The sequence below is a fragment of the Camelus ferus genome, chromosome 17, assembly GCF_009834535.1.
Source record: "Camelus ferus isolate YT-003-E chromosome 17, BCGSAC_Cfer_1.0, whole genome shotgun sequence".
In the NCBI taxonomy this organism is placed as follows: domain Eukaryota; kingdom Metazoa; phylum Chordata; class Mammalia; order Artiodactyla; family Camelidae; genus Camelus; species Camelus ferus.
The window spans coordinates 46971297-46991176 of record NC_045712.1 but is presented as its reverse complement, the minus strand read 5'-3'; the positions used below and the strand labels follow the sequence as shown (position 1 = coordinate 46991176).

At 44.1% G+C, this 19880-nt stretch overlaps 1 non-coding gene across 1 annotated transcript; it reads right to left on the bottom strand.

Moving 5' to 3' along the window:
• Positions 1-18276: 18276 nt before the first annotated feature.
• Positions 18277-18382, bottom strand: LOC116657348. The gene has a single exon (XR_004312467.1). It is a non-coding gene; the product is annotated as a U6 spliceosomal RNA (small nuclear RNA).
• Between the last annotated feature and the right edge of the window lie 1498 nt (positions 18383-19880).

The window sequence follows — 19880 nt, the reverse complement described above, 5'->3', positions numbered from 1 at the left end:
AATTTCCTTACTGGATGTTGCAACGTCCTGTAGGTCTTTCCCCAGTAACTTCAACACTGACAATGTCAGAAGGTGGAAGGAGCTGCATGTGTATGCAAGAGGCTCGCTTGGAGCCAGGGGTCTCCGGTGCATCCTTAGGCAAGACCCTCAACTTCTTTTGGGCAAAGTCCTGTTTGTTTGTTTGTTTGTTTTAACATTTTTTATTGAGTTATACTCATTTTACAATGTTGTGTCAAATTCCAGTGTAGAGCACAGTTTTTCAGTTATACACGAACGTACATACATTCATTGTCACATTCTATTTCGCTTTGAGCAACCACAGGATCCTATATATATTTCCCTGTGCTACACAATACAATCTTGTTTATCTATTCTACATTTTGAAATCCCAGTCCCTTTCCATCCCCCATCCCCCTGGCAACCACAAGTTTGTATTCTATGTCTATGAGTCTGTTTCTGTTATGTATTGGGGGGGGGGGTTGTTGTTGTTTTTTTTAGATTCCACATATGAGCAATTTCATATGGTATTTTTCTTTCTCTTTCTGGCTTACTTCACTTAGAATGACATTCTCCAGTAACGTCCATGTTGCTGCAAATGGCGTTATGTTGTTGGTTTTTATGGCTGAATAGTATTCCATTGTATAAATATACCACATTCTTCTTTATCCAGTCATCTGCTGATGGACATTTAGGCTGTTTCCATGTCTTGGCTATTGTAAATAGTGCTGCTATGAACATTGGGGTGCAAGTATCATCCTGAAGTAGGGTTCCTTCTGGATATATGACCAGGAGTGGGATTCCTGGGTCATAGGGTAAGTCTATTCCTAGTCTTTTGAGGAATCTCCATACTGTTTTCTACAGTGGCTGCACCAAACTGCATTCCCACCAGCAGTGTAGGACGGTTCCCTTTTCTCCATAGCCTCTCCAGCATTTGTCATTTGTGGACTTTTGAATGATGGACATTCTGACTGGTGTGAGGTGATACCTCATCGTAGTTTTGATTTGCATTTCTCTGATAATTAGTAATATTGAGCATTGTTTCACTGTGCCTATTGATCATTTGTATTTCTTCTTGGAGAATTGCTTGTTTAGGTCTTCTGCCCATTTTTGGATTGGGTTGTTTGTTTTTTTCTTATTAAATAATGTGAGCTGTTTATATATTCTGGAGATCAAGCCTTTGTCAGTTTCATTTGCAAAAATTTTCTCCCATTCCGTAGGTTGTCTTTTTGTTTCACTTCTGGTTTCCTTTGCTGTGCAGAAGCTTGTAATTTTCATTAGATCCCATTTCTTTTTCCTTGCTTTTATTTCTATTGCTTGGTTCCTAACTCTTAACTCTTTGGGCAGAGTCTTAACTCTTAGAGTCTTTGCATTTTAAGTGGAGACAAGACTACATACTGTATTCATTCACTTGTTCAATCACCCACTCACTCAGTTGTTCCTACGCCAGGCACTGTTCTAGCTTTGGGGGTTCTGAGGGTAAACAAGACAGTATGCTGTGCTCAAGGAGTACACCTTCTAGTGCAGAGACTGACCGCGAACAACACACCAATACGTGGCTAAGGTAGTTTGAAGTTCCATAGAAGAAAAGCAAAAACAGGGTCATAGTACAGAGAGGGATGGTGTGGGGTGGAAAAGGAGAACGTTCTAGACTGGGTGTCCAGAGAAGGTTCCCTGCAGAGATCACGTGTGAACTGTGACCATAATTGGAGAGGGAACCACTGGAGGGAAGGGCACCTGGGGAAGAAGAGAACAAGGGAAGAGTGCTGGGAGCAAAAGGAAGACCTTGGATACTGAGGTCAGGGTCCAGGGACATGGTGTGTGTGAACTTACTTTGTGTATTTCAAATAATTATGCAAAGACTGCCTATTAGATTTAATTCTCTTATCCCCACTCACCTTTCCCTGCTTCCTTCCTTCTTTCTTTCCTTCCATTTCTCTTATACCAGTGCTATAAATATACCACAGCTTCTTTATCCAGTCATCTGTCAATGGACATTTGGGTTGTTTCCATGTCTTGGCTATTATAAATAGTGCTGCTTTGAACATTGGGGTGCAGATGTCTTTTTGAATTAGAGTTCTCTCCAGAATATGCCCAGGAGTAGAATGCTGGATCATAAGGTAAGTCTATTTTTAGTTTTTTGAGGAATCTGCATACTGTTTTCCACAGTGGCTACACTAAACCACATTCCCATCAGCAGTGTAGGAGGGTTGCCTTTTCTCCACAGCCTCTCCAGCATTTGTTGTTTGTGGACTTTTGAATGATGGCCATTCTGACTGGTGTGAGGTGATACCTCATTGTACTTTTGATTTGCATTTCTCTGCTAATTAGTAACATTTAGGCTTTTATCAGGTGCCTATTGGCCATTTGTATGTCTTCATTGGAGGATTGCTTGTTTAGGTCTTCTGTGCATTTTTGGATTGGGGTTTTTTTTTTTTCTTATTCAGCTGTATGAGCTGTTTATATATTCTGAAAATTAAACCTTTGTCAGCCACATCATTTACAAATATTTTCCCCCATTCTGTAAGTTGTCATTTTGTTTTACTTATGGTTTCCTTTGCTGTGCAAAAGCTTATAAGTTTAATTAGGCCCAATTTGTTTATTTTTGCTTTTATTTCTATCACCTGTGTAGACTGCCCTAGGAGAACTTTGCTAAGATTAATGTCTCAAAATGTTTTGCCTATATTTTCTTCTAGGAGGTTTATTGTATCTTGTCTTATGTTTAAGTCTTTAAGCTATTTTGAGTTTATTTTTGTGTGTGGAGTGAGGGAGTGTTCTAGCTTCATTGATCTACATGCTGCTGTCCAGTTTTCCCAACACCATCTGCTGAAGAGACTGTCTTTCCTCCATTGTATATTCTTGCCTCCTTTGTCAAAAATTAGTTGAGCAATTAAGTCTGTGGGTTTATTTCTGGGCTCTCTATTCTGTTCCATTGATCCATGTTCTGCTTTTGTGCCGATACCATGCTGTTTTGATTCCTGTAGCTCTGTAGTTTGTCTGGAGTCTGGGAGGGTTATTCCTCCAGCTTTGTTCTTTTTCTTCAGTAATGCTTTAGCGATTCTGGGTCTTTCATGATTCCATAGATTTAAGGATTATTGGTTCTAGTTCTCTGAAAAATGTCCTGGGCAATTTGATAGGAATCGCATTAAATCTGTAGATCCTGCATCTGTTTTATCTAGCTATCCATCAAGGTATCGTACAAGTAAGCAGCACTTTATTTCAATGGGGCCTGGGGTTCAAGAGGACACCCTAGGTACCCTTGTGAGCGAATAATATTCTGAGCCTCAGTGTGTTCTCTGATTTCCACAGATCCTCCAAACTCTGAGAGACAGAGGCCTGGAGGCCGAGGTGAAGAGTCAGTCACCCTTAGTTTTTGCTGATACTGTTGCAGAAGGAAACAGCCCAGTTAGCCGAGAGCCAGGGCAGCCCTGGGGGGGATTTCCTACAGACCCTAGACAGGCAGGCATTTTCTACGTGGTCTCAGTTCCTTTTACTGAGTTTGAAATGCCAGGGGGATGTGTCCAACAAAGACATAATCCTTGCCGAGGTGAATTTCAAGCTGACTCAAAAAGGCTTGAACAATAATGGCAGACTCTTAAATGGGGAAGGGACAAGCTTATTCAAGCGATCAGCGTGAGCTTGGACTCCCTCTCCTGCACCATAACACTTACACACTGGACAGTAGGGGCCCTGTACCATCTGGATGTGGAACCAGTAAATCCGAATGTCCTGTTCCCAAGGGCAATCACGTTTGCCAAGGGTGACCCCGCCGTTTTTCTGATACCCCGAGCTGTGCAGAGAGTGTTTAGCCATTTGGGAGGTCTCGGTTTCTGCTAAAAAACAAAACCGAAAATCAGAGACTCTTCCTTCTCAGGCCAGAAGACAACAGTCTTCTCATTTTGTCTTCATTTTCCAAACAGCTGAAAATGAAGCAGAAATTGTTTGGAAGACTTAACTGGTGGAGTGTTCCTCCAGGCAGGGAAATGGCATTGCTGGGGCTCTTTTGGACAGCCACTTCAGTTTGGCAGACATAAGCTCATGATCCTTTTCTTGGAGACTTTTCTTGCCCTGTGACTTAAAAAATAACAACAACAACACTTGGAAATGTAAAGATTTGAAAAGAGCCCAGCGGTCGATGAAAGGGATTGTATCTTATCATTCAGTTTCAGGCTCCACGGGAACTGCAAGTTCCCCCAGCCAGAACTGTTTCCAGCAGAGGGTCCCCACATTCACGGCAGTTTGAAGCAGAGTGGCTAACAGCTGTGTACTGCAGAGTCACACAGGCCCAGGGCTCAATTTTAACCCTGCCACTTCCTAGCTGGCCTAAGTCACTTCGCCTCGAAATCTCTATTCCTCGTGTTTACAATCGGGTGTCAATGGCTCTTATGAAAGCTCCTTGTTAAGCTTCAGAGGAGATGCTACACCCGGTGTGTGTGTGGGGGGGGTGCAGTCAGCACAGTGCCTGGGATGCAGGATACTTTCAGTTAAAGCCAGATGCCACCATCACAGCTAGTTATCGTTTCACATCCAGGGACCTGTTACTAAGTCCGTCCTCTGCTGACACCGTTGCTGCTTGCGATTATTGGGTTGCTTCTCTGCTGTTGATTGCTCCATTTCCCTCCATCCATCAGACAACCAGTATGTGGATTTGTTTGTTTGTTTGTTTGATTTGATGCAGTAATAAGCTCATAGCCCTGTTGCACCAGCTGCTACGGTAGACACAGAAAATAGACTAAAAATAGCAGAAGAGAATTCATACTTATTGAAGATTCACAAAGGGCTTTACCTCCTTCACCTGACTGAATTGTTAGATGGGAGAGAATGCACATGAGGCAAATACGGCAGGTTCTAGACTAAAAGATGCTACAACATCTGAGCTGGAAGGGCTGTAGCTGAACATGCCAGGCAAGTTTGGCTGCCTTGTCTGTGTCCTCTTGCTTAAGGTCGTGGATCCACAACCACTACTGAACGAGCAATGGGAAATGTGCCCCCAGGAGCCACAGCAGGCTCGGCCAGTGGTAGACCCTTGACCCAACTAGGAACGAGTTAACTCTCTTTATTATTTTAGAAGTTAGGACTCTAGTTGATTGGAGCTGGATGTTTGACTTAGGAGGCAGTGAAGAGCCAGGGCTGTATGCTAGTATCCTAGGATTGTGTAATAAATTATATTGCAAGTTTATCAGAAGGAAACAGTACCCACTTATGAGCCTGTGATGCTGGAGGTCAGACGTTCAGGCCCCCCAGGGCTGGATTCTTCCAAGGCTCTCAGTCCTACAGGGCTGGAGTTGTGTTGCTTGACTGCGTTCCTCTTGGAGGCTCAGAAGGAGAATTGACATCCAAGCTCTTCTGGGCTGTCAACCAAATTTAGTGTTTTCAACAGCTGTAGAATTCTTGTTTCCCTGCTGGCTGTGGACAGGATGCTGGCTGCAAGTCTTGCCCCACAGCCCCTCCATCTCCAGGGCCAGCCCTGGAAGAGGCCTCTTGTGCGTAATCCTTCTCACGCCTCTGCACTTTTTCTCAGAAAGAGCCCCGGCATGTTGAAGTTTCACCTGATTATGTCAGGCCCACCTGCATGTCCCTTTTCTTCTTAGAGTCAACTGTGCTGTGTAACATCACCTAATCATGGGGGTGACATCCAGGGTTGGTCCAGGAATCATGGCTGATTTTCAGGAGCCCTCTGGTCTCAGCAGAGCACATAAGACAGGAAGTACCGTCAGATGTTAAGAGAAATCCCACGCAAAGCCTACATCCACTCATTTACCAACTTTATGTACCCCCAAAGTCTTCATGCAGTGTTGGCCCAGCCCTGACCGGCGGTTTCTGAGAGCGGATGCCAAACAAGTGCACCCCTGAAGCCCAGTCTCTACTGACCCGACTCCACCTTCTGTCCATGGTTGGCTGAACAGCTGGACCTACCAATCCCTAGTCCAGAATTGGAATTTGGGATATGTAGCAACTAGTGAGTGATGTAGAGAGAAGTCCAATGGGAGAAAGACAGGGAGAGAAGGGACGGTGCCTCAGTCCTGACGGCTCACCAGTTCCTGTGTCCGGCCACCTGCCCCTGGCCGCCAACCATGGGTCTTGAATATTTTTGAGTCCTAATAAGTGCCATCCCTGCCCCCCCCCCTTTTTTTTTGGCTAATGCTGGCTTGAGACATCTTCTGTCATTTACTTTAAAAAGTGTGCAGAGAACACCCAGTTTTCCCTTTATCCCTCTTTATAGTCTCTATTTTAAAAAATTAAATTTATGAATTTAAATAAATGTAATTAAGGATGCCAGATACAAAGTTAACAGACACCTCTCCTATTGAGAGAAAATATTTGCCATGTCTAAACTGACAAGCGACAAGTTCTAGAATATATAAAACGTTTCAAAAAATCAGCAGGGAAAAACCCAACATGCCAATAGAAAAGGAGGCAGGAGGAGCAGGCGATTTATTAAAGAGGGGAACCCAAATGGCTAAGAAGCCTGTGAAGAATACAGAAGCACGTTCCTAATCAAGACAGTAATAGTGAAATAGTAATGACTTATCATTTGACAGACTAATTTTTGTCACATCAATTTCCTTTTTTCCCACAAATACGCTGGCTAAAAAACACCCCGACTCAGTGGCTGAAACCAGAGTCAGGTCTTCTCGCTGGCGCATCTGTGTGTTGATGAGGGGTTGGGTGGTCTAGGCCTTGCTCAGGTGAGCTTGGCTTGAAGCTGCGGGCTGGGTCCAGGTGTTCTCCACGTGTCTTCGTCCTCCTTGGACCAGTGAGCTACCTGACCCATGTTCTTCTCATGGCTGCAGAGTATGAAGAGGGTCAGAAGACGTGACGCCTCCTAAGATCTGTGCTTGGAACTGTTGCGACGCACCCGACTCCCCAGGGGCCAGAGGAGGTCACGTGACTGAGTCCAACGCCAGTGGGCGGAAAATGGACTCTGCCTTTCTTGGAGAAACTGCAGGATTGGCTACCGTTTCTCTAATGGAGAATTGGAAATAATAATAGTGCAACATGCTTATTTGTATATGCTGTGGCTGATAAGGCCAGGTTGGAATGACGGACCATCACAAGTGTGTAAGAGCACGTGTGGAGGAGGCGTCCATGCTGTGTGCCCTGTGACTTCCCGCTGGACGACTTGTGACTCCCAGTCATGAAAATCGCTACCCTTCCCTTTCAGCCAGATTGGCTGGCCGGTCCCCTCCTCAGGCACAGGTGGTCAAGAACACAGGGTCAAGGGGCAGTCCCACTAGTGGGAGGCCATCACAGAGCTTTCTGTGGCTTAGGAGGGCGGGCTTGAATGAGAGCCCCTACATTTGGAGCATCATTTCAGTTTCAGAAACCTTGCCTTCACCTGCTGAGGACACTGTAACCGAAAAAGGACCCGCGAGAGGGAGACGAAAACCGTCCCCAGTGCCCGCGGAAGCCACTTAGTCAAATGGGCTTGAACGAGATGTGTCATCTCACGGTGCGGAGGTCCACGGGCAGGATGGGGCCGGGGGTGGGGGTGGGGGCAGTTCTCGGGGTCCACACGTCCCTCTGGGCTCTGCTGCTCTGTCAAGGTGACTCTAGTTCTGTTACAAGACTGCTGTCAGTGGCAACTGCGATAATGGCGTCTCCATGGAGGGGGAAGGGAGAGGTACCCGGAGCTGAGGCAGGGAGCAGAGGAGACCATGGAGGAGAGGCAAGAGGGGAGACACAGTAAAGACCAGGGGGACCTTAGACTGAGTTGGAGACTTTTCTGGACTTAGAAGGAAGAGGACAAACACTTCAGAACATCAGCCTTGCACGTGTAGGACACTGCCAGCAAGAGAAATGGGAAACAACCTCTGAAAGGAGTTTAGCTTTGCGTTGTAAATACCCCCTCCTTCAGTGTTTTCCTGAAAGACTCTAAGTTACGATTTGCATTGATTTTTCAGTTATTTCAGTTGCCGGAGGAGGACAGGTACTCAAGGTTGGTTTGCTCAGCACTTCTTCTGCCATTCTCTGTTAAAGAAAGCTTAACTGTATAATTTATCACCAACAAGCAGGACACTTGAGGCTGGAAGGGGACCCTCTTAGTGACCATGCTAGGACTGCCATGTAAACCATCCCAGACGAGCTAGGACATGATTTATTCCAACACGAGGCATACAGTTGTAGTTCGGAATGCCGCTATAATAGTGAACAGCGAGATGCTCCAGCTCCCAGCCTCCCGGGCACTTGCTTGGCCAGGTTTCACACTTCTGGTCCACGAGATGGAGGCAGAAATCCCTGAAGAGGACTTGCCTCCCTAAGCAAATCAGCACTAGGGGCAGACTACAGCTTCTGTCCCGTTTCTCCTGCTTGGACTCTGTACGTGTTGCCTGGAGAGGCATGAGCCATTGCACGAACATCAGGATGAAAACCAAGTGCCAAGAGGGTGACGAGAAAGATGGGAGGACACAGGGTACTGGTGATTTCATGGACGTGACGCACAGGCCTGGCCGGCTTACCTCCAGACCTCCCATCACAGGGAGAAATGAACGCTAACTGGTTCAAGCCAATCTAGTAAGGTTTCTGTCCCTCATACCAATTCAATTCTGCTGATACATGGACTGGGGTTGTTTTTTGTTTGTTTGTTAGTTTGTTTTTAACATCAGCTTACATTAAGATGGAGCTGTAAGGTAAGGAGATTCATGTGGCAAACACATTAGTGCCTTCTCTGTTGTAAAGTGCAATGTAAATGTATCGGATGGGAAGACAGTCTAAATCTTTCTTTGCAATTGTGTTTTATGAAATTATGGACATTTTCAAACAGACACAAAAGTAGACAGAACAGTAGACTGAGCCCCCAGATACCTGTAACTGAAATTCAACCGTTATTGTTTTATTATTATTGTGGGTTTGTTTTTTTTAAGCAAGTTATAAATGGACTCATCCTCTATTTTATCCACTCCTGGAGAAGCAAAAGGGGGAATTTTAAGTCATTTGCCAAGGTAACGAGGAACTCTCATCAGAAATGAGAGTTTGATTCACAGACTTTTGACTCTGGGTAATGCCGGGCAGTGTAGAATCTCTGCTAAAAGCGTGCACGCAAGTGAACACTTTGACATGATCTGCCCTGGAAATCCTCGCAGTCATTGCTAGGCATGTGATCTTAGACACCCAACTCAACCCCTCTGAGGTCTCAGTTTACTCATTTGTGGAGTGGAGAGAAAGTCACCTCACAGGGAATTTGTGAGAGTTAAACAAGATAGCAATTATAACGTTCTTTGTACCGTAATTGATGTACATAATTGCTCTGTAGCTGGTCTCAGTTGCTGTCATCATTAACTCAGTGTTAACTTGCATGGGTCTCTTCTGGTATCTCCTAGGCCAGGAGGTGAGCAGGGAGGGCTCTAGAATGGCTAGAAGTGGGGAGGCATCTGATTCCCTAAGCCTCCAAGAAACGATACGTCATTCAGCGCCACGGGCTGACCGTCCTGACTCCACTTTCCGTATAAGGAGACTAAGTTGCTTCTGCCGAATACAGAGAGGTGGTCCCTAGCAGTGAAGTTGGAGAGCTGCCTGCAGGTGCGTCTGTTCCAGGGTCCAGAGGCTGCTCGGTTTGCTGTAGTGATGAGTGCCTGGGAGGGGGGGGGGGTGCTGATTTCTCAGATCAGAAAGAAAGTTTCTGGATCCCAAAAAGAAATCCTTTGGTTTTGGAGATTTAGACGTATTTAATCGAAGCCATTTTGTGGTTTTGAGATTCTCACACAGACTAGAAGTCAGAAATGCTCAAATTCAATCTGCCAGAGCTCTTTGGTTATCAAATCTCACTTGGGGTTATTTTCCACTGGGTTCTGGGGACTGAGATCGCGTCTCCCGTTCATGGTAAGGGGGAGAGAAGGAAGGGCCACAGAGACCCCATGTGTGTCGGAACAGCAGCCCTGCCTTAACGCCAAGGCAGTTTTCCATGGATGGGAGAGTATCATGGGTGTGGCCCCCTGGAAACAGACTGGGACGGGAGTTTGGCTGCATGTTAGAGATGTGCTCTTGGGAGAGGGAGCGAGGGAAGCGGGCTGAAGAAGGAAAAGGTGTGGAGACTTTGCCCGGGTCTCCTCTGGCGTCTGCCTGCTGCCTGGCCCCATGGGCAGCTCTGGACTGTGACGTGCGCCTCCGAGTAGAGCCCATTTTGAGGCAAGAGGACTGGCCTTTCGTACCCCCCAGTTCAGCCAGCTCATGACTTTGGGGTGTCCCCAGTTGGGAGGGGAAGGTATGCTCTCTCCTGGGGGCTCCCTTCTGTCTGAGGGCACTTCTCCAGAGAAGGGGGCGGCTGGGAGCCATTGACAGCTGTCTTCCCCAGCAGCTGGGGGACAGGTGCACCAGCCTAATACTCAGAGGCCCCCACGGACGATGTCTCATTCGAAGTCAGCTTTGTGCCTCTTCACGCTGCTTGAATTGAGAATTTATTTGGAACAGAGGGGTTAACACCTCTAAAGAGGATGTTCATTCTCAAACTTGACTATAGAGTCATGCTCTCTTAACAGGGGCAAGTTTTGGGGGGGGACAGTATAGCTCAGTGGTAGAGCGCATGCTTAGCATGCAGGAGGTCCTGGGTTCAATCCCCAGTACGTCCTCTAAAAATAAATAAGTGAACCTAATTATTTCCCCTCAAAAAAAAAAAAAAAAAAAAAAAGAGGAGCAAGTTTTCTTAGCTTCCAACATTGGTTTTAGTTGTTTTTATTATAACTTTACTGAAATATACATAAATCGAATCATTTCAATAAACTTCTCAGGCTTACATTTCTTAAAAATGCATGAAATCAAAAGAAATTACAAATTAATTTTTTAAAGTTTAAGACCATTAAAAATCAAATTGACACTATAAATCCAGTGGGATGGATGAGGCTGTCTTGCTGAAACTAAATCGCTGTTTCCAGATAAACTTGTGGCTGTGCAGTCACATGGTCCTGTGTTTCATGAGGCCTGTGTCACGGGACATGGGGCAAAGGACCAGCCTCCCTCTGTTACAGAACGTCTGCAGAGCCCTATGTTGTGGAGATCATGAAGTTCCAACCTTTACTTGGCCAGAGGGAATTATTTAGCATTTAAATCCACGCAGTTGGTCTCCACTCTTGTCATTAGCCCGCAGTAATCAAAGACATACATCTTGGCGCCACTGTGATCATGAACGAAAATGCAAGCACAGGCATCTAAATGCCTCGGCCGCCCTCAGCAAGTAAAGCGTCCATAACATACTGACACAGCTTTACCCAGATGAAGGTATAATGTTCTCAGTTCATTTAAAGAACGCTTTTGGAGCACTTAGGCCCCCCAGAGACCATCTGCACATCATTTGGTATGGAACAGTAGCTCTTCCCCACCTATGAAAGCACCACTCTGACTCCTGCTGGTCGGGACAAGAAGTTGGACATGAGGAAGGACAGCAAGTTGGAGACCCATTGACAATCTGCAAGGCCCCCAGGTGTGCCCTGTGTCCCAGGTCTCACTCCAGCGTTGAGGATTTAACTTAATGATGGTGTCCCTGACCACCTGGTGGTTCAGCCCCTCTCGGACACGAACCGCTGACTGAACACAGTGAAAACCGCAGGGAGCCATGAGCCCCTGCTTAGCACAGGAAGCGGGTTGGGACCCCAGGGTTACTGGTGTGTCCTGGGAGGTTGTGAGCATCACCAGGGTGCCTGCAGGCTGTTCCAGCTGGGGGAGCTCAGGGGCCAGAGGGCTCACACCGCTGCCAAGGAAAGTTCCCGGCTTCCCTGCCTCCTTGTGCTTCCTTACCACACACCCCATTCCCTGTGGCCGTCTGAGCACCCCCTGAGCTGAGGGCTTCATGAAGACAGATAGGAAAGGTAGAAGTTACTCTGCTGTCATGGCTTGGGTGAAGTCTGCTCCCAAATTCAGGAACGAGAGCCGTGTTGAATCAGAGACCAGCGTGAGCCACGGTGGGATAAGACCCTTGGGGGAGAGGGCAGCCATTAAAATGCACTCTTTCAACACAGAGGTCAAAGCACAAAGGAAACCAGGTGGGCAGCTGCAGGTTCCCCCTCTTCCAGATCACCCCCCAATTTAACATTGGGGAAAAAAGCATTCAGAGAGGGTGACTTGCTCAAAGTCTCACTCATTTACTGAATAAATGTTTAGCGATCAGGGTCCACTAAAGGCTGGACACTCTTCCATGTACCGGATATGCAGGGGACAGTCGTGGACCCCCTGGGAGATGGAGGTGAGTGGACGGAAGCTGCTGATGCAGTGAGATCGGTGCCCGGTGAGGAAGGCCACACAGGAGGGTCACCTAACCTAGCCGGGCAGCCAGAGGGACCTCCCTGGAGGATGCGCTAGCAAATCCCCCAGTGAATGCAGGCATCCTGTTCTGTTTCTGTGCTGGCCGCACTACCCAAAGCTCGGGAGGGATTTTGGGGCCAGGGGCTCCGTGCTTCCCAGGAGTAAATGAGCAGCGAGAGATCCCAGGAGAAAACTCGACGTTCTTTCCAGGTCACTGACTGAAAGAAGGAAGCTACTGGAAACTCTCAGCCAGTTTCTCCTACATCAATTCATTGCACTGCACACCATCACCCAACGCTTCCTAGGCTTCTCTCGATAAGACTCTGTAACTCTCAGTTTTCCTCCATATAAATCCAACCCTCTGCTGACTTTTATGGCTGAGATCAGCCCACATCTCTCACCTCACAGCTCCCAGCAGGCCCCTTCCATTCATCCCAATCAGAGGTGTTAAAACAGTCCTACCTGATCTCTAACATCTGTTTGGAAATGACTGAATCTACGTGGTGAGATGTAAAGTATGTGAGAAAAGCCTTGCTACTCAAAGTGTGGTCCTTGGGCCAGTAGCATCAATATCACCGGGGAGTTTGTTAAAAATTGCAAAATCCTAGACCTCAGCTCAGACGTCCTGAGTAAGACTTGAAGTCCAACAAGAATCTCTGGTGATTCTTGTGCACATTGAAATAATGTTTAATGTTCTAAAGAGCTAGTGTAAGTTGAATTCAGTTCTCAATGACATGCAGGCAGTCTATAGTAGATTTATTTGTAAGATAGCATCTCATTGATCACTTTTCTTGTCTAAAATTTTTTAAAAATCCAAATTTCAAAAAATCCTAAACTTATATTTATAAAGTTTTTGATTGTTGCTGATTGACAGTTACACCATTTTGGTAATCAATTTGAGTAATACTGGCATTATTATCACCTTCTTAAAGCCTGCTCAAGATTCATAAAATAAATTTTAAAATCAGCAGCTGAACAGAAATATGTTCCCAATGCAAAAACATAAATGCGTTATAAAATGTGTAGAAAATTATAAATGTATTAAAAAATAAATTCTCAATACACATTAACAGATTAAAATGAATAAACAGTATTATTCCAAAACACATTACATGAGAAAGAATAAGTGATAACCATGAAAAAATCTTAACATGTAATTTACTCTTTGTAAAAAAAAAAAATGGAAAAGCTAAATCTGCAAATGAAATAAAGACACTATGTGTTAATACCATAGTTGGGGAATTGTGAGCACATCTTTGCACAAGTTTTTTTAGCTCCTAAAAAGACTCTTATGTGTTCTTATCAGGAAATATGAAAAAGAAGACTCTTTATCATCAAGTAAATAACTTTATAATTGTATCTCTTGTTTGAGGGAAACTCTTTGAACAACTTTCAAGAACTAAAGTCATATAAACATATATGTCTGTGTCTGTGTATTTAAATAAATATGTACATGCACATGTATACATAGAGAGAGAGAGAGAGCTATAGAGCTGTGGTTTTTGGCTCAAAGAAAGCATTTCAGGTTTATCTATGTCTTCTTTGATTTTATCTTGTACTCCTGATACTCCAAGCAGGGTTACCTGTTCCAGTTTCAGAACTGTCAGATTTATACACCACTTGTTTGGAAAGCCTTTTAACTAGGTTAAGAATTATTCTTGCAGATGAATGACTTTATCAACCGTCATTTTCTTCCTCTTCTTGAGCATTCTGGAGTTTCGAAAAATGCTTTTAAATAAGAAAGCTTTGTTCAACACAAAATTTGAATGCAGCAGAGAACTCTCTAAGAATGCAATCAATATTCAAATAATTGTCCTATTTATTAAAATTTTAAATGAATGGTGTTACATTAGTAAAAATGCCTGGATTTTTAGTAGCATCTATCAGAGCACCAAATTACTAAAACCAGTCATGACTGTCATGATTAGCAATATTAACACATTAGGAAGAGGTCATTGTCAACAAACCTATTGAAATAGGAAGGCAAGAGATCGCTGAAAAAAATGACATCATGGGAACTCCTTTCCCCAGCTTTTCCTGTGCCAAAATTTTCCATTCATTCACATTGAATTAGAATAAATTTTTGAGACAAATCACTCTAATTTTGAATTCAAGGCTAAGATGCCCAGAGCAATGACATATGCTTGTGCTCACTGCAGGGAAATCTGCTAGGAAAAATCATTTATCTTCCATCCAAACTTCATTGATTTATATTTTAACCCGCTTCAACAAGACACTAGTACCTGCAGAAACCAAACATATGTTAAATGTTTTTTAACACAAGAAATGTTTACAAAAGCTTACATTTGTGTTCCTTTCCTGTACTCTTGTGATTATCTTGGTATTTTTATGGAGTCTAATGGTTTTCCGGAAATGAAACCTCATCACATTTACCTGTAGGAAATAGAAGCTTGAATTATAATGATACGACTTGCCACCTGCCTTCTTCCAAGATCAAATTCAACTGCAGATTGGAGGTCTTGTGAGTCACCAGTGTAACGGGGTCCTGATACACACCTCGACTGTCCTTGTCATAAAGTTACCGTGAAACCCTTGGAGTGACTAGGAAAAGTCTGTCCGCCCTGGGAACCTTTCTTCCAGGCTCTGCTGGTCCCTCTGTGTCCCACGCGGGGATGATTGGAGGCAGAGAGCTAAAGGCCTCACTCTGGACACCACACTGCCTGGTTCTGAAACCCGTCTCTGCTGCTCTGTCTCTGCGTGGCTTTGGGCAAGTTCATGCGCCCTCTGGGTCTCTGCTCACCTGTCAAATGAGGAGGACCACTGCTGCACCTCCCTCCCAGGATCAGGGTGCAGATTAAAGGGGTGCACACACGCACTCACAGCAGTGCAGAGCACATGCCATGAGCTTTGCCCAGGAAACAGGGTGCAGAATCTCATTTTCTTGGGACCTTACAGCCCTCATTTCCTCTTCTTAACTCTCCCAAGATGATTAACTCTCCCGCTTTGGTATTTGCCCTTAGACTCTTTCTCTGATATACAACCAACATTTTTGATTGGTTTTGGATTTTGTAAGCCAAAATCTGAAAACCATTTTAACCCTTTAAGGGAATTTCCACCCTAAAGACATTAGATCCCTTCCTTGAGGCAATTCTAAAAGACCCCTTCCCCTAGGACAAGGGCAGTGAGGAAAAGAAGGAACAATACTGATGGAAAAAAAGATCAATTAGTATCTCCCCCTCCCCCCAAAAAACAAAACACCATCCAAAATAAAATAAACAGTAGAATAAGAATCCTTATTTCCTATTTTGGGAAAGCCGTTGACCAAAAAAGGAGTAGCAAAGGCATTGGAAACCCAACGCCTATTGTAAAACAATTGTAGTAAATGATAAATGTAAATATTAATTAATCTTGTAAGTAATTGTAGATGTTAATTAATATTGTCACCTTGGACTTTAAGAACTTGTATGTCTGTATGAGAGAGGGTAAGTTTTTTGTTCTTGCTTTTTTTTTAATCACAGTCTTTTTTTTTAATATATTTCAGTCGTGTATCTTGCCATTTTTCTAATGGTATCTCATCAGTGGGCTCATAGGATTGGGAGAAAAATGAGATAATGTCATTAGAGTGAATCAGGGACTTGACTAAGGTTAAGTAAGAGATGTCAAGTGATGCTGCATTTTCCTCAAAAGAAATGAAGATGCTAATGTTTCACGATAGGAAAATTGAGACATTTCTGGCAACTAATGAGATGTGTCACCAAATGTGTACTTACTGTTCAGGCGTCTGTTTTATGTTTTCACTCAACATTTATATTTTGCCAGTTCAGGCCTCTGGTGAGTGTTAACCTCATTTCTACTTTCTTTTGACCCAAACACCAGTAGAGCCACCATTTTATTCCATCTTACAAACGCTTTGGGCAATTATAATTCCAAGACAGTTTAGTGTTTTCTAACTGGAGCACTGACACCTGGAGAATATGTGTCTTCTGGTCTAATAAGATGGTGAGAAGCTGCGAGCCAGCTCACATGAGGGTGTATTCACTCTGAGTGTCATCATGGGGTCACCCTGGAAGCCATCGGTGTTCGTCCCTGAATGGTAGAAAGTTACAGAGTGGATCCAAGAGACCCAGGTTGTGGCTTCACATCCACCTCAAATTCCCTCACTTCTCTGGCTTCAGTTCCTTCATTTATCCAGTGATGAGGTTGGCTCAGGTCAGGGGTCAGAGATACAAACACCCACCCAGGCAGGACAGGTGACATAAACGTAAACATGTCCATTACTGGGTGTCACAGCATCACACACACACACACACACACACACACCCCGTTCTCTTCCCACGCATAAAAACGACTGTGTTGGAATTTCAGTCTCTCACGGATCATTCATCTTTTCATTGGCGTTCTTTCCACACATCAGTCATGGTTCTTCTCGTGGTTTGTTTTCCTAATGGCAGATAAAGTTGTATTCTTTTCCTGCAGACACACTTTGTTGGCATATTAAACCCAGAAATCTTTATGTTCTAGAAAAGTGTCTCTGGCTTACAATTTTTTTTTTTTTTTTGAAACATGTAGCTCTTTGTTTCTTTTTACTGTTTTTGAAAAAGACGTGGATGTGATGAGACATTTTTGTTTCTCGTTTGATCCACAACAGTAAAAGCAACAGTTGTGGGATCGTCCCTGTTAGTTGACCCTCAGCCTCAGGATGGGGAGTAATGGACAGCATGTGCCCTGGGAAGGGACACCTTCCTTCCTTCTCTGCTGCAGGCAGCCGCCCCTTAGCACCATTTGACTGTTGGCCTCTGAGAACATGAGTCCAGGAAGGATGTGTCTTCCGAAGTTTTTCATTCCCTGATTATTTTACACAAAATTTGCCTGAACTTTAGATGTTGGCAACTCAATTTGAATTTAAAAAAGTATCAGTAATAGCAACACTTAATAGTCAATGGCTCAGGCCAAGCATGAGAAAATTATAAATCAGATGCCCACAGAGGTTTGAGATTTTGCGGCCAAATCATCTTAACATTCCTTTTCGCCCAGAACTTTTTTAGTAAGCAAATATTTATATACCCATTACTACGCTCTGGGCACACTTGAAATCACTTTATGTGTCCTAGTTCATTTAGTCAGCGACCTTATGAAGTAACAGCTATTGTTATCTTCATCCTGCAGATGAAGAACTGAGGCACAGAGCAGTTGAGTGACTTGCTCAATGTCACAGAGCAACTAAGTGAGAGAGCCAGAATTCCAACAAGGGCCTGCAGGCCCCAGAGCGCAGAATTCTCTTCCTTCATTCACGTAAATTTATATTTCCTATTAAAAAAAAAAAAAACTGTCTCCTTAACAAACATTTCGTTTATAAAATGCTGTTGACAATGAGCATATTTATTTGGACTTGTGGGGCGCTGGAAGTTTTGAATATTTTTATGTTGTATGTGGGGGAAAACATGGAGTTCTTAGGCGGCTGAAGATCTGCACGGGTCAGATCAATACCCTGCCTACAGTAGGAGGACCGACAGACTGAGATGCTGGTTGAGCCAATCAGATCTTGTATGTAAATAAGTCGCTGCCCTTTGATTGGCTACTGAGGATCCTCAGAGGAAGTGATTAATGCTTTGCTTTGCTGGCTGCCTCCCTACCCGGAGAATGATCATGCAGATGGAAATCCCACCATATATTTAAGCAATCTGTCACAGCAAAGAGCTTTCCATAGCTTTTTGGTTAAGGAGGGTTTTGAATGTCTGTAGGAGCCATAGATGGGCTGACTTTTTATTTCAGCAAATATAAAGATGTATTATCCCTTGAGGTTTCTTATTAACCTCAGTTTCACCTCCGTTAATATTTACTCTGCGGGTCAATAAATCTTGATACTCACTTCAACAGAAGCCAATATCTTCAGATTATGAGTTATTAATCTTGGCCAAACTGAAAAATTGTGTGACTGTTTTTCTTTGGCTACGGAAAACGAGGACTTGTGGGGTTTCCTTTTTCTCCAGGCTCTCTTCAAAGGGAAAGTTGATTTTTAACTGAATCTTCAAACACCTTTTCAGATTTCGTGTTTGGAGTTGAGGGTATGAGTCTTTTTTTTTTTTTTTAAACATGGAACGCTTCACAAATTTGCATGTCATCCTTGTGCAGGAGCCACATTAATCTTCTCTGTCTTGTTCTGATTTTAGTATGGGTGCTAAGAAGCAAGCATGAGAGTATGTCTTAACACGAGTTTTGGAAAGGTCTCCATCCCACTGAAAGCACTGCGGAGAGGCAGGGGTTGAACAAATCTTATTTAAACCCTCCTGTGAAATACCATGATTTTATGGTGGAACTAAGAGAGGGCTGTCGCCAAATTACTGCTGCCCATCTTTGTGTTACTTACTGACGTTGCCTGATTTGAGTCACAACAGCATCACGCACTTCTAGATCCTGGCAGCAAGATGCTGTGTAGGACAGTTGCATCTGGCCCATCTCAGGATAAAAAACAGCAAGTGTGAAAAGACATAGGTGAGCGATTTGCTTTCCAACAGCATGAACGCAGGGCATGAAGTATGCAACAGAAGCAATTAGTGTGCTATTTCAAAGGAGTCGCTCCAGTCCTGTAATCTGTAATGACAGAGAAAGTCAAGACAAAAGCAGATGAACAAATCTCAGGAGAAGTTAGAGGTCATCTTACCTGATGGCTGGTGGTTGCCGCTCAGGGGGATGGGAAAATGTGGCACTCAGAAATAGCTGTGTAGAGGGGGAAGGGTCTTTGCAAAAGCTGATTTAAGGGAAACATTGTCTTGGAGGGTAGGGAAACCAGGAAGTAAGAGTGCAATTTGCTAACTGTGATGGGGGGAGTGGTAGACAAAACCCCAAGAACCCTGTTTCTCAAAGTGTGGTCCCCGGAACAGCAGCGTCAGCATCACCCAGAAACTGGTTAGAAACGAAAGTTACCCTCCCCAATCCCAGAGCTATTGAATCAGAAACTCTGGGGATGGGGCTCAGCAAAACTTGGTGGAAGGAGCTTTCCAGCTGATTGTAAAACACACACAAGTTTGAGAACCCTGCGCTCGGACCCAGACTTTTCAACCTGATCTGTGCACTGCAATTCCTTGGGGACTTTCCAAAATAATGATGCTGGGATTTTAGCCCCAGAGGTTCTGGTTTAATTGGTCTGAGGTGTGGCCTGGACGTCAGGATATTTTATAGCTTCCTAGATGATTTTACCATTAACATACAGCCAGAGGAGTTACTCCAGGGCAAGTTCCAATCCTAAATTACTTTTTCAGATCGAATTCTCTCTGTTTGTGTCAAATATTTTATAATGCTTCCTTCACAATCCTGAAATGAAATTTATATGAATATTATTACTTATGCACATATTTTTAAACTGAAGTATCAAGGAGAAATAACAGAAAAGTGATTTATTATAATATGCATTTAGGGCATTTTAATTCGTGAGTCTGACGACACTTACAGGAAAGCGAGCAGATGCTCCCGTTGCATTATTATAAGTGTGACAGTTGCAGATGCAGACTGACCCTGGTGTGTTGAATTGGCAACTCAAAAACCAAACCATGGGGGGGTGACATTATTGCAGGCGCCATGATTTTCTGAAAAGAAGAACAGATCTTGGTAAAGTTTCTAACAAAATAACTGTCAGTTTTCTATGTCTCTGAGCCCTTGTTCAAAGCGTGGAAGGACTTGGAAGGAGCAGTGAT